Here is a 13,470-nt window from a genome sequence, read left to right as displayed (position 1 = left end):
AAGACCCCTTACTGAGTGCTAACTTGTGTTCTGTTGTTCTAACCACTTTATGCACAGCTTCTAATCTTCATAATGTTCTTTAGATGTACGGCATTTTACAGATGAGGAGACTGAGGCTGAGAGGTTAAGCTGTTTTCCTCGAGGTCTCAGGCAAGAAAGCGATTAAGACATGATTCGCACCCTAGTTGGTTACCCCACAAATGTGTTTGCCACCATCATACCATCTAGGTAATGTGAGTTGCTTCCAATTCAAGGGCCCAAAGAGATTAAAAGAAAGTTCACCCTTTGTTTCTGACTCTAAAAAACCACACATGTTCATGATTAAGATTTTTATTAAAAAAGATAAATCTCAAATAGACCATAATTCTACTACCTACAGGTAAATGCCACACAATTCTTTTCCAGTGTTTTCCTGAGATTGTGTACGTGTGGGTGTGCACCCATGTGTGTGGGTGTGCAGAGTGCACGTATCATGCGCTGTACTTTTGGGGGCGCTTCTCTCTCAGTCATTCCAGTAATCCTGCCCCTGCTTCCCCTCTTGCACCACCCCAGATTTTTATGGGGAGACAATATACATCCTTAACTTTTCAGTCTACATTAGTTGATGTCATTTCCACTTCTTGCAAAATGTAGGAACCTTATTATGTATAGGTTCATTTACCACTGCTTAGGTTCATATATAGATTTATTTACCTTGTAATATACGGGTTCGTTGACCGTTTATAGAGTGTGTAACATGCCCCCCACCTTCCTGTCTTTTACACTGTGTTATCCTATATCTACTACCTGTGTCTGCAAACAACTTTTAGGGTTTCAATTCAATAACTGTCAAGCTTCTTCATTCAAAAAAACAAATGCTTTTAGGGGAGAAAGAAAATGGCAACAAAAAGGCTTTACATGTGTTTTGCATCTGTCAATAGCACATGTCTATCTTGTGGCTTAATATTCTTGAAAGAGGAAAGAAAGGCTTTATATTTTAGGGATTAGTGCCTATAATAAGAACTCTAATTCTTCCACTGTATAAAAGGTGCAGAGGAGTATCTGGGGCAAAGGTACTGTGTGCAGAGCGAGTGGTTGGTGTGTGCTTGCAACACCTTTGCCCCCTTGCAGAACTGAACTCACATACCTTTCACACCAGGAGAGGAATAGCACCCCCAGCCTTTTTTCTTCTCTCTTTTTTATTTTTTTTGACCATGTGATCACTGATCATTAATCTCTCTTATATGTTTCAGAAAATGGTATATTTTCCATTCCTGACTGTTCTAATTTACAGCAATGTCATTGGGGAAAGTTTTTAGGGTTTGGTTCTTGTTTAGTTGTGTTTATTTTTTGGAGAACAAAGATTTTATTTACTTTTCAAACCTCTTTCAGAATATATCTTCTTCTCTTGCCCTGAAGTTACCTCTTGGAGAGGTGGACTATTAAGTTTATGCTATGTATACATTCACATGCCTGGTTATACCACATTTATCTGTTTTGCAAAGTTAATTTTTAGTGACCAGAGAATGTGTTTATCTAATTTGCCAAGAAGAGGTACATTGGGCTTCTGTTTTATTCCTTGTATGGAATGTTTTCTTATCTCCTCCTCTTCCAAATCTTAACCATCCTCAAGGGTCAAGCTTAAATCTCCGTTCTTCCATGGCTCTCCCACCCAGAGATAGTCTTTTTCTCTTTCATTCATTCATTTAGCAAATATGTATTGGGTGCCCACTCTTTGTAAGACACTGATCAGGTAACAGAAGTTATGTAACAGTTGTCTGTATCAAATATTTTTTCACTTGTAGATATCCTTCTATATTTTTTATTCCCTCAGCTTAATTGTGAGTTGCTTGAGGTCTTTTACCGTGCATTCTCTACAAAATTTAACAGGTGACTTCTGTTAGTGAGGGTTCAAGAAAAAGTTTAATTAATCTTATGATTATGCTTGTAGATTTTCTTTACATATACCTATGTATGCAAGACACAAATAGTCCCAATAGTCAGTTACCATTAAGCACTGCACACAAAATATCTTAATACAGGTAGGAAACCAAACTTCGAAGCTGTTCAAAACTCCGTTGCCTCCTTCTATCTACAGAATCATTCTCACCTGCATTTCCCTTCCCTTCTAGTCTCTGGCTCTGTAAGAACTCTGTGTATGCGTGTAAACATATAAATATAAAGCATTAAAGAATCCTGGTCTCTGTCAGGTTCCCAGGTGGACCACCTAAGTGTAGGACCCAGTAGGAAGAGTCCTAGGAATTAGGATATGAAGCTTCTAATCCCTCACTAATGTCAATTTCCTCCTTTGCAAAATGTAGGGTGTGAGAGGTATTGGGCAGAGCTTCATCCTTTCTAGTCCTAAAACTATGCGAGTCAATGCGGACTCACTTCTTTGAATACATATCAGGAAGTGGGACATCAGAATTTAGGGTACAAATGTAGTCTGCAGTCCTTGCAAATGTTAGCCTGCTGTCTCCTCGTCGTCTAATATTTACGATGAACTGCCTGTGTAAATCCTGTTTGCCCAGTCTGGAAAGCCCTATTCGCCTCCTGCGTATTTACCTAAATCTTACTGTGTAACTGCCCTGCCTTCCCCAGCCATTGCGTTCCCCTGAGTCTTGCCTCCGGTGAGCGAGCATAGCACCAAACCGCCCGGTTCCGCAACCCCATTTTTCATTTCGGGTATAATTTTTGCCTGTCCTGTTGGTTGCAGACCACATTTTATACTCCTCTTTATGCCTCTGTGTCAAATAAACCGATAAAGCTTGATTTTTCAATCAAAATACAGTCACATTAGTGAACGCCTAAAATCTTTCAGAGGCATAGGTAAAATAAAGGACATTTTTGAATAAATTAGATGCGTGTCAAATTGCTCTTAATGGAATATTTGCTTCGGACAACTTTAAGAAGCTGATTTTACCAGGAGAATTTACACTCCATAGGCTACTTTATTTTTGAAATTTTATTTATTGATTCCTTTTTAACGGAGACTGCGAGAGAGAGAGACATTGACTTGTTGTTCCAGTTATTTATGCATTCATTGGTTGATTCTTGTATGTGCCCTGAAGGGGATCGAACCCCCAACCTTGGCGTATGGGGACAACACTCTGAACAACTGAGCTACCCAGCCAGGACAAGAGGAGTTTTAATGGCAGCATTACAATTGCACTTTTTAATGGCAGCATTACAATTGCACTTTTTCTTTATCTTTCTATATTGTTTCTGTTTTCCTAATTGTCAAAATGGAGCCTATATTAATTTTGGAATAGAAAGCAATGTAATTTCAAATTTGAGAACATTCAAAATTTAAGTTGTAAGCAGAATATTTTTGGAGTTTAAAGATCTGAGTGACTTAGCATCTGCAGTATGTGTAGCTGTCTCAATAGAAGTTCAATCTTTGTCCTCGCTTTCACTCTAAGTGTTGTCAAATCTCAAGAATGATCTAACCACTGGTCACTATTTTGAGTCCTTCCCTCAAACTTTCCAGTCCATGGTGCCCCATGAAATTGGGGGCTGTTTGGCTTTTGGCGACGCCAAGAAGAAGCAGTGAATGAAGAGCCTCCCCAGCTCCTTCCCTCTACCTTCGGGCAGAACACCAGCGAGTTCAGGAAGTTCCCCACCAGCTCCGTTTCCAGTAAAGGCAGAGATACTGGATATGGTTCATTCACTCAGGCTGCTTAGCGGGTCAGAGATTTTTGGTGGTCTTTTCACATCAAGAAATGTATAGGCAGGGTAAGTTAAGCCATGGATTCCTAGATACTGGGGCAGCTATCAGGATACCAATAAAGTACATGCACTCTGCTTAATGCTAGACTAAGTTTGCATGGCACTTAGCTTTAAATCTGTTTAAACTTCCTCTTCAGAAATATCTGCCTTAAAATAACTGGTGTCATTTTAATCAGGTTTAAGGGCACAAAGGAACAATGATAGCAAACACGATCAGATAATAGCACTGAAAAGGGAAAACAAATATCCTGAGAAACACAACAGAAACTTAAGTGATAGAAAATGAAACGAAACTGAAACTTAGCCAGCAAAGCTATTTAAAAAAAAAAAAAAAAGCCCTGATTTTAACAGGGTCCTAGCAGGTAACTATTTATGAGCCAGTAGTACCAAAAGTGAAGGAAAACAAATGTCTTAACTTTTCCTACGTTACAGTTGTATTCAAAGTAAAAAAAAAAAAAAAAAAATGTAACCAGCTGTGTGACCTCGCTGAAGTCATTTAACCCCTTGCATCTCAGTTCACTCATCTGTGAAAATAGGGGACTCATACATGTCAGCCTATATTAAACATACAATCTCAGGGCTTAAAGGGAAGCTCATCAGCCCCAACTTACTCCACTGGGAGGAAGCATGACAGGAATTTGTCCTCTCTTTCACTCTAAGTGTTGTCAAATCTTAAGAATGATCTAACCACTGGTCACTATTTTGAGTCCTTCTCTCAAACTTTCCAGTCCATGGTGCCCCATGGAATTGGGGGCTGTTTAGCTCATTCCTGCCATGCTTCCTCCCTCCCAGTCCCCCCGCCCCGGCCCCCCATTCAGGGCCACCTCTCTCCTGTCCACATCATGAGCTCTCGCGGCAGCCTGAGTTTCTGCAAGGCCCATGGATGGCTCAGGTGAACTGAGTCCCCAGCAACATGAGCAAGGGGGCAAGAGGGGAAAAGCTGAGAGACATTAAACTGATCTGGCTTCTGAAGGCGGCTCTGTGGGGACAGCCAAACAGTCCAAGACTCCTCACATAGGACACAAGCATTCATCATTGTCACAGAAGGAGCCTATGGTGATAGAGAGTGACAACAAAGCCAGGAACCAGAGACAGGGATGAGTGCCACCAGGTCTGTGACCCACGGAGACAGGATGCCACGCTCAAAAGAGAAGAGTACTGTGCTTGTTTAAATGCAATCGCTATCTTGAAATTCTCAATAATCTGTTAACAGAGGGCCCCACACAATGTCCCTCCGCACCAGGCTCCACAAATTATGTAGCCAGTCCAGGGATGACGCTGAGACTCTCTTAGCAGCGGGCACATGAGGAGGGCGCATGGAAGACGAGGAGCTCCCCAAGCCCCAGTGGATGCTGGGGCAGCAGCAATGAGAGCTGGTGGGGCCGGGGCTCCGTCCCACAGGGCCAGCTCCACAGAGGTATCGGGAGAGGGGTGAGGGCCTGGCTGTTGTCATTTTTGCCCTGTATTTTGTTGACTTAAAATGCATATACCATAAAAATAACCATTTAAAAGTACTGGATAGAGTTCAGTGGCAATCAATAAACCTACAATGCTGTGCAACCATCGCCTCTGCCCAGTTCCAAAGCCTTTCCAGCAAACCCAAAGGCAACCCCATACCCATTGCATAGCTACTCCCCCTTCCCTCCTCCCCTCGACCTCTGGCAACTGCTCTGTGGATTTACCTACTCTGGATATTTCAGATAAATGGAAGCATACAATAAGTGACCTATTTGTCTGGCTTTTTTCTCTTAGCATAATGTTTTTGAAGTTCCTCCGCGTTGTAGAATGTAGCATTTAGCATTGTAGCATTATGGCTGAATTATATTCCATTTCATGGATATACCGCATTTTGTTCATCCATTCATCCTTTGACGGATATGTGGTTATTTTTCTACCTTTTGGCTATAGTAAATAGTGCTGTAATGAACATGTATGTATACCTGTTTGTTTGAGTCCTGTTTTTAGTTCTCTCGGGTATATAACCTAGGATTCTAGATCAGATGGTAATTCTGTGTTTAACTTTTTGAGGAACCACCAAACTGTTCTCCACAGTGGCTGCACCATTTTACATTCCCACCAGCAATGTACAAGGGCTCCAGTTTCTCCATGTCTTAACCAACACTTGTCAATTTCCTTTTTTTTTTTTCCTAATTGTGGGTATGAAGTGTATCTCATTGTGCTTTTGACCTGCATTTCCTTAATGGCTAATGATCGGAGCATCTTTTCATGTGCTTGTTGGTCATTTATATGTCTTCTTTGGAGAAATGGCTATTCAAGTTTTTTGCGCATTTCAAAATATAGTGAATTGTCTTTTTGTTTTCGAGTACTTTATATGTTCTGAATACAAGCCCCTTATCAGACATGTTTTGCAAATACAGGTCTTCTATTGTGTAGGTTGTCTTTTCACTTCCTTAATAGTCTTTCGGTGCACAAAAGTTTTTAATTTTTATGAAGCCTAATTTTTTTTGGTTGCTTATACTTTTACGTCAGTTCTAAGAATCCATTGCCAAATCTGCAGTCAAGAAGATTTACCCCAATATTTTCTTCCAAGAGTTTTATGGCTTCTAAATTAGGTCTTTGATCCATTTTGAGTTAATTTTTCTATATGCTGTAAAATAGAGCTCCAACTTCATTCTTTTGCTTGTAGATATCCAGTTGTCCCAGTACCATTTTTTGAAAAGCTATTCGTTCCCCATTTTATTGTCTTGGCACCTTTGTCAACTAGCTATAGATATATGGGTTTACATCTGGACTCTCAATTCTATTCCATTGATCCCATATGTCATATTAATTGGATAGAATGTGTCAGATTGGGCTGCAGCTTGCCTTGCACAGAGTCATGGTAACATATCAATATGTTCTGGCCAAAGGTCAGACACCTAAGTGCTTGGTATATTTGACAAAATAGTAGAGCTGTTCACAGTAAGCATAAATACTAACACATATGCTGAGACAACAATTTAGGGACCTGTCCAAGAACTTGAAGTAAGTGTATAGAAAACCCGAGCAGACATACTGGCAGGCCGTCCTGGGAGCACGTGGCTTATCTTGGTGGGTGAACCAACTGCCCTACAAATGAGCTTGGAGGGCAGACCCCTTGAGGACACGGCAAACAATTCCAGACGTGGAGCCCAGATGTGCAGCTGGGAAGAAATTATGATGCATTTGCCTGAAGCCATTTTATTTTTTTATTTAATCTTTATCATATTTTTTCCATTACCATTTAGTCTCCGTGTACCTCCCACCCCCCAGCAATGGCCACACTGTTGTCCATGTCCATGAGTTCTCTCCCCCTCCCGGCCCCCCCCCCCCAATACTGCTAGCACACTCCCTCCTTCTGCTGCCAGACTCTCGGCTGGCCTTCCCGGAGCGATCAGACCTCTTCTGGGAGCCGACAGGCTGCTCTCCTTAGGTTTCAGGATCTTCGGGCTCTCTCTCCGGGTAACTCATTTAGGAATAACGCCCCTATCAGCCCACCCCGACCTCCGCAGGGGGTGTGGGCAGCGGTGAAAGTGGAGGCCTGAACGCCACGCGTCTGTAAATTGAGTTATAAATCAAGCTAACAGACGGTTAAATGACAGTTACATCCTTCTTCCTTGACAAATATAATTCCTAATGACATGGGAAGCAGGTCGCAACCTACAATTTCCTGCTCCTGCCCGTAGCCTGCCCGTAGGCTGCCCAGCCAACATGTCCAAGTCCTGTGTTATTTCTTATAACTGCTTGGGAATAAACAATTATCTCAATAAAAATTCAAATTAAAAAAAAAAGAGGAAGGAGGAGCAAGGAAGGGTGAGGTTAAGTCTGTGTGTGTGTCTGCGCTTATGCGGCGTGGCCGGCCCCAGACCTGCCGTCAGGTGCCCCTCCTCACAGGACAAGGAGCCCACCGGCTAAGGGGCCTCCTCTGGAACTTGCTCGGTGATTCCCCTTCCAGAACAGGGCCTCGGAATGCCCTGCGGACACAGCCTGCAGCCCGTCTAGTGGGCACTCCCGGGGCCTGTCCAGGCCTTCCCTTTGCCCCGGTCCTACGTGGAGCTCGCTGCGCCGCCCTGTGCGCACCTCTCGGCCCCGGGCTGCGCCAAGCGGCTGCTGTCTGCGGAGAGGACGAACGCAACTCGATTTAGAGAATGAAGACGTAGCTCGTTGGTAACCCCTCCTGGAGTGACCCGGCGGGGAAGGGGAACAGATACGCTGTTTCTCTCCCTGTAGCCGTAACACTCTGGAAAGCAAGGTGAGCAGAAGGCAGAGCCAGCCCACATACACTCCCTGAACTTCACCGAGGGGGCCCTGGTTCCTAACACGCGGAAGTGGAAGATCAATCGTTTCTGCTCCAATCAACTGCCGATGGTTGTGACATCCAGCCAAATACCAGGCGCCGACCCAGTGATGAACACATATAAATCTGAGATAGGACCGGGCTTGCCTTGTTATTTCATGCTGCAAATCATGAGCTGATTGTACTTCTCTGCAAAGAACGGCCATTGATTTTGGCTTCCAACGCCCAACAGTTCAAAGTACTGGAACCTTTTCCAGGCCCTCTGGCCCTGCCAGGACATCGGACCAGGAGGCCCACCGAGGAGAGAGGCTGTTTCTTGTGTCTGGTTCTTCAGACGCGAGGGTTTCCTGGCGCATGAAACAGCCCCACTCTCTGAGGAGGAAGTGAACTACGACCTGGCTGCTATGACCCACGAGGAAATAGCACATCGGGTGAGCCGATCTCAGAGTGCAGTTTAGAAGAAATTTCTGGGTGTTTAATATTAGTAACAGAATCATCTGTAAACCACCAAGTGCTGCATGTTTTAGAGTTTGGAGCATTTCTTTTTCTATTCCAGCCTAATTTATATTTCACAGTGGACTTCTAGAATTACCATCTTAGGTATTTATGCACTGCCTGGTTTCCCTCCCAAAAGGATTTAAAAGCAGCTTATCTCCCTTTAAGGTTAATGTGCTTGAATCCTAAAATTCTTCAAAATGCATTTGGTTTTATATTAGCCAGCCCAAATTTCTCTTGGGACATTGTCAGGGAAAACACATCATCGAGGAGTGAGAGGCATAGTTAAGCCAGGGGATGCTTGGGTCCAAGTGTAGTGCAAACATGTTTCCGCTCCTGACCATACTGGGGGAAAGGGTGCAATGCCTCAAAAAGTAATTTCTGGAGGGTTGTTCCAGAGAAGGGGCTCAATAAGTATTTGGTGAGGAGAGCAGAAGCTGCCATCGGCGTGCTATGGGCTGAGAAGGCACAGGGCGGCGGCCGCCCTGGTCACAACCATCGCCATTTCCAACATGAGCCGCAGTGCTGGAAGCCACCAGATCCAGCCCCGTCGTAGCCCTTCGCTCCGGAGCGCGGCGTGGGCACCTGCAGGGCTCCAAAGAGGGCTCCTTTGTATTTGTGTCCTAAGAACAAGGCGTCATGCCTGGCCTCTGGCAGGCACTAAAATGGTGAGCAGGTTCTGCAAGCAGGCTTTTTCCAGCTTCCTCCAAGTCATCTATTAGAATGTTGAACAGCGAAAGATCAAGGACAGAACTATTGATCCTCCAGGTGCCAGGCTAACAATAATTTATTAGTCCATCCTGGAGGGATGTTCTATCTCAAAAAGGAGGAGACTTTGTTGGGACATGACGGTTTTGTTCAAACACTAGAAAGGTTGTCCCAGGGCCAAGCTGAGAACCAATGAGTAAAAAGCAGAGAAAAGGTCAAGTCCTCCCCCACAGAATATCATGGGTGTGGGCAGGGGTAGACGATTCTCATTACTGCTGGAATAAGGGCACGGTTTTTTTTTTTTTCTAGGACAAAGTTGGTACTATGTATGAAAGGTCTTAAATACGTGCAGAACCTTTGACCTGGAATTTCACTCCTAGATTTTGGTCACTGAAACTAAATCACTGAGATACATGTACAAGGATGTTCAACACAGTATTGGCTATAATAATGAAATATTTAGAGTAACATAAACTTTTCACAGCCAGGGCTTAAAGACACCATCATATTAATTAAAGGCAATATTATACAGCTATTAAAATGGTGACATAAAGTTATACTTATTTGAATGAAACTATACGTTTATTCAAGTTATATGTTAGTACTATATAGCTAAGTAGAAAAGGCAAGATATAAATGGTCCCACTTTAACTTAATAGAAATATATATATGTATGTAGATGGAGCGGGAGACACAGAGAAAGAGACAGAAATCCTTGAAGTATAAATATGAAAATGCTAATGATGGTTATCTCTCTGCTTAGCAAGAATACAACTAATTGAACGTTTTTATTTTTATCTCTTATAGCCAAACTTTTAACTACGGATTTGTGATACTGTATCACAGTGATAACAATAGCGTAATAATAATCATGATAATCAGGAGAATGTGCTCCTGCTCTTTCTTCAGCGGGCAGCCTCCTCTGAGCCCCGTGCTCAGCGGGAGCCTCTGCCACCTCCAGCGGGAGAGACTGATTCTGCCAAGGAAGAGGGTGACGTTGGAAACTGTGCCTAAGTTCTTGGCGCACTTTGCCTGGCAAATACAGTTTTTTAGAAATGGTATTTTAAAATTCTTTGCAGGGCTCTTTAGTTTCTGATGATGAGAATCTCTCTTAAAATCAGAAGTTATAGTCTTACTAGTTGCCTCTTTCTATAACTTGTTAATGAACAACAACACAAAAGTTGGAATATTCTCATTTCATTCTTTGCCTTGGCACTGAATAGCTTTATATCTGGCCCAGGAAGCAGAAATATTTGCTCTGTATCCCACTGTTTACAGAGTAAGCTTCATGAGGCCAGGGATTTTATTTGTTTGGTTCCAGGGCCCCATAGAGTTCCTGGCACACAGAAGTCATTCAGTAAATATTTTTTGAATAAAAAATGAATGTTGGCAGAGTAAAATATGCAACTTGGAAGAACACTGTTTTGCAAATACATGCTTTTGCTATATTCATTTTAACTACTTTAAAAACATGGATTTGTCACCAGAATCCCAAAACAAAAACGCAGTTTTTTAAAAAATGTAATAAAATTTTCAAATGACTAACATTCTTTAAGAATCAGGCATGACCTTTATACAGCCATATATTAAAAAATGAAAACCACTACCCTAGCTGATGTGGCTCAGTTGGTTAAAGCATCATCCCATAAACTGAAAGGTCATGGGTTGGGTTCCCCCAAGTCAGGGCACGTGCCTAGGTTTTGGGTTTGGTCCCCAGTCGGAGTGTGTACAAGGGACAACTGACAGATGTTTCTCTCTTCTATCGATGCTCCTCTCCCTCTCTCTCTCTCCCTTCCCCCTCTCTAAAATCCATAAGCACGTCCCTGGGTGAAGATTTTTTAAAATATGAAAACTACCGATTATGTTCTAGATAACCATTGTTCAATAGTACTTTTCGTCACTAGAGAAATAGCCTCTAGCTGCCGTCCCCAATGCAGCAGCTCCGAGCCCTGTGAGCTTCTGAGCACTTGCAACAGGGCTAGTGGAGAATGAGGAGCTGAATTTTAAATTTTGTTTAATTCTAATTAATTTAAATTTAAATAGCCACTTGTGGTTGGTGACTACTACCTTGGACAGTGCAGTTCAAGATCAAGCTTCTTGCCTTAGTGCATGACAAGGCAAGCACTGTGTGTTTACAAAGACACCGTACACAAGCACAAAACCACTCCTGCGCGCCAGGCTGAAGTTTGTACTGAGAGGAGGCAGAAATAAACCCAGGAAGACAGCATGCATGGCAGTAGAGTATCTTTCGCAGACTTAAAAAATGTCTTTACCACACAGCCTTGCTAACTTCCAGTAGCCCCGCTACACTCTGGATATTCCACAAATGTATTTGTGTGCAAAATAAGGTTTATAAAAGCTACAACATCCAAAGCAGTGATCTGTGCAGTGCATGCTGTCAACATTAGAATAAAAAGAGCAATCTGTGTGAAAGGTATCACTTTTGTTCTGGAGTGTCCTTCTTATTAGTTGACTATTGTACAGTACTTGGGCAAGTCACATGCCCCCTGGCTCTGCTTTGGTAATATTAGTTATAAATAAAGGGTTTTTGTTTGTTTGTTTTGGCTTAATGATCCCATGATGGTACCTAGAAAGCAGAGAACAGCATTGAGGAATTAACTGAATGCAGAGCCAAGACAGCGTGTTCAGGAGAAGTACATTCATGCTGTGCTCTCCTTTAAATCAGCTGAGTGCTGATTGTAATTCATCTTGTTGATGTGTCACTGTCGTATGGCCATTCTTAGTGATATAGATATCACTGTAGGTCAAAGAACAGAAAGCAATTGAGGAGAAAAGCAAAAATAAAGGGAGAATGCAAAACTACAGGGGCCAGCACAGATAACGTCCCTTTTTTATTACGAAATCTTTTATTACAAAACCATAAGCATGGTAGCATAACAATATCACACCTGAGCACATATGACATTTTAGGTGAAATGTTCAAATTAAGACTATAAATTATTACACCCATATTATTACCCTTCCAACCACCCTCAAGCAGGCCCTATTTCTGCCAGACCCTCTCTATATTTTTTCAAAATTAAACCAAAACAATTAGGTTTATAAAGAATACTAAATAATAAGACCCAGTTATTAAATGAGGTGCAATCAGAAGCAGGTTAGCTGCTTTCCCATGACTACCTTCAAACATGTGTCTTGTCCCCTCCCCCTTCCCAGAGTCTGGAAGCCCTGGAGGCCATCTTTGAGTGCTCCAGGTGCTTTCGCTCTCAGTTTCCAAGTTGTCACTGATTCCTGTGTTCCAGATTTGACATTTCCTCTCCAATCCCACTGCTACCACCAGAGTAGAGGACTTCAACCCTGGATTGCAGAGAGTCTATCAGTCTAACCCTAGTGCCTTAGACTGAAAGTTTGTGTGTCCCCCACCGCCACCAAATTTGTATGTTGAAATCCTAACCCCATGGTGATGATATTTGAAGGCGGGGCCTTGGGGAGGCGAGTATGTCATGAAGGTGGAGCCCTTATGAACGGGTTTAGTGCCCTTCTAATAGACACCTCACAGAGCTCCCTCACTCACCTTCCACCATGTGAGGACACAATGAAGTGACCTCCCTGGATGAACCAGGCTGTCACCAGACACCGAGTCTGCCAGTACTTTGATCTTGGACTTCCAGCCTCCAGAACTGTGAAAAATAAATCCCCGTTGTTGATAGATCTCCCAGTGTATGGGACTTGGTTATGGCACTGCAAACGGACTAAGACACCTGGCTCAAAAGTCTTTCTGCCTCCCTGTTCCAGGAAAATATCCCTGAAACAATGATTTTCTCATTCCTCCAACCATAAAAGGATGTGGAATGACTGTCCCTCTTCTGACCCAGGGACCCTCATGGCTGTGGGTCTTCATCACAATCAGTCCCATCTGATCTTGGAGGCATGATATAAGGACACACAAAAGGGACCTTTCCTGGGAATCAAGTCCTGTGTACTGGGAATCGGCTGTGTCCTTGCACAAGTCCCTTGACTCCTGGGCTTGAGTCACGGTCTCTACAAGTCACGAGTTTCTACATCTCTACACGAGACTGGATAGTATCAAGTTGTCTTCCAGCTCAATTTTTTTAAAAATATTTTTTGTTTAATCACTTAATTTTTAAGGTCTTTCATAGTTTCATCCTATTCTCTCTACTCAAAAGTATCTTCTACTTCTCACTATGTAGGTTTTGGGCCTCTCTCTGCTTCTTTTTCTCATCCTAGCTCAAAGCTCAGCTCCTTGATTGCTTGAGCACATGTGATACAGCCTTTCTTAATACTAGGTTATTCTCTCTGTG

This window comes from Pteronotus mesoamericanus, unplaced genomic scaffold, assembly GCF_021234165.1.
Source record: "Pteronotus mesoamericanus isolate MK-2021 breed Mesoamerican mustached bat unplaced genomic scaffold, CSHL_Meso_final contig_74, whole genome shotgun sequence".
NCBI classification, from domain to species: Eukaryota; Metazoa; Chordata; class Mammalia; order Chiroptera; family Mormoopidae; genus Pteronotus; species Pteronotus mesoamericanus.
The sequence above is the reverse complement of the archived record's forward strand: the minus strand, read 5'-3'. Positions refer to the sequence as shown.